Below are 1052 nucleotides of genomic sequence, written 5' to 3' on the forward strand. Positions count from 1 at the left end.
TTCAGCATTTCTCAGCTCTCAGCTATATGCTGAGCAGCAGCAAATCATGATACTCTGATTTTACTTTTCCGCACACCTAGTGTAGGAAAGGTATTGTATTAGGCCAAAAAATTAAAGTCATCCCAAAACATGTTTTCTATGCATATTTAATGTAGAAAACACGATTGGAGATGATTTTGGGGCATATTAATGTGCGTCGCTATGTGTGATGTGTCCTGTGTCCTGTGACCTGTGTCCTGTGTCCTGTGTCCTGTGTCCTGTGGCGTGTTGCCAAAATTTGTTAACTCGATAAATCTTCTTCCAAAAACTCAATTCAAATTCTGACTTTGCAGGATGATTTGGGACTACTAGGAGACGTGCTGATTAGTTTTTGAGCAATATCTGTTGACCGGTGTAATTTTTTTTGGTCCGAATGGAGTACCCACAATCCATACATTTTACTTTTTTGATCATTTTTCAACCATTTTGGTGACACGATGGTTTCGTGCTCAGACATGAAATTCAAAATCTGACTTTACGGATGATTGGGCCTTACGAGGAATAGATCTGGTCAAATTTTCAACGAAATTGATTGATCGATGTAAAACTTGGTCTGTGAAGAGGCACTTATGAGAAAAATGCCTTAAAATGATATTCTTTCAATTTGAACGCTGAAAGAATGTCTAGTGGGGGGTTTTCTGGCACGAGAAACCCGAATATGATGTAAGTTTTAAGATGCAATCGATTTTTCACAGACCTTTCATACAAAAATCCACAAAAAAAATTATTTTTGTATGAAAGACTTGCCTTTGTGGTACCGTAATGATGTGAAACTTTGAACAAGCTATTTTTTTGATTGAGATTTCTTTAATCTTGGTGTGATTATTTATTTTGATAAGAAAATAATATTCACAAGTTTTCATGGTAATTTAAGTTACTGCAACCATACATAGACCATAATCTCAGTTTATTCCCAAAATTTCGGTTCCATGCGGAAAAGTCAGCTTGCGTACGTAAGCCTCTTTATTTTATCAGTAATTTATTCTTTAAGTTTATTTTATCTCTTTATTTTG

Source organism: Contarinia nasturtii, unplaced genomic scaffold (genome assembly GCF_009176525.2).
Source record: "Contarinia nasturtii isolate CC-2019 unplaced genomic scaffold, AAFC_CNas_1.1 Cnas_scaffold_2328, whole genome shotgun sequence".
In the NCBI taxonomy this organism is placed as follows: Eukaryota; Metazoa; Arthropoda; class Insecta; order Diptera; family Cecidomyiidae; genus Contarinia; species Contarinia nasturtii.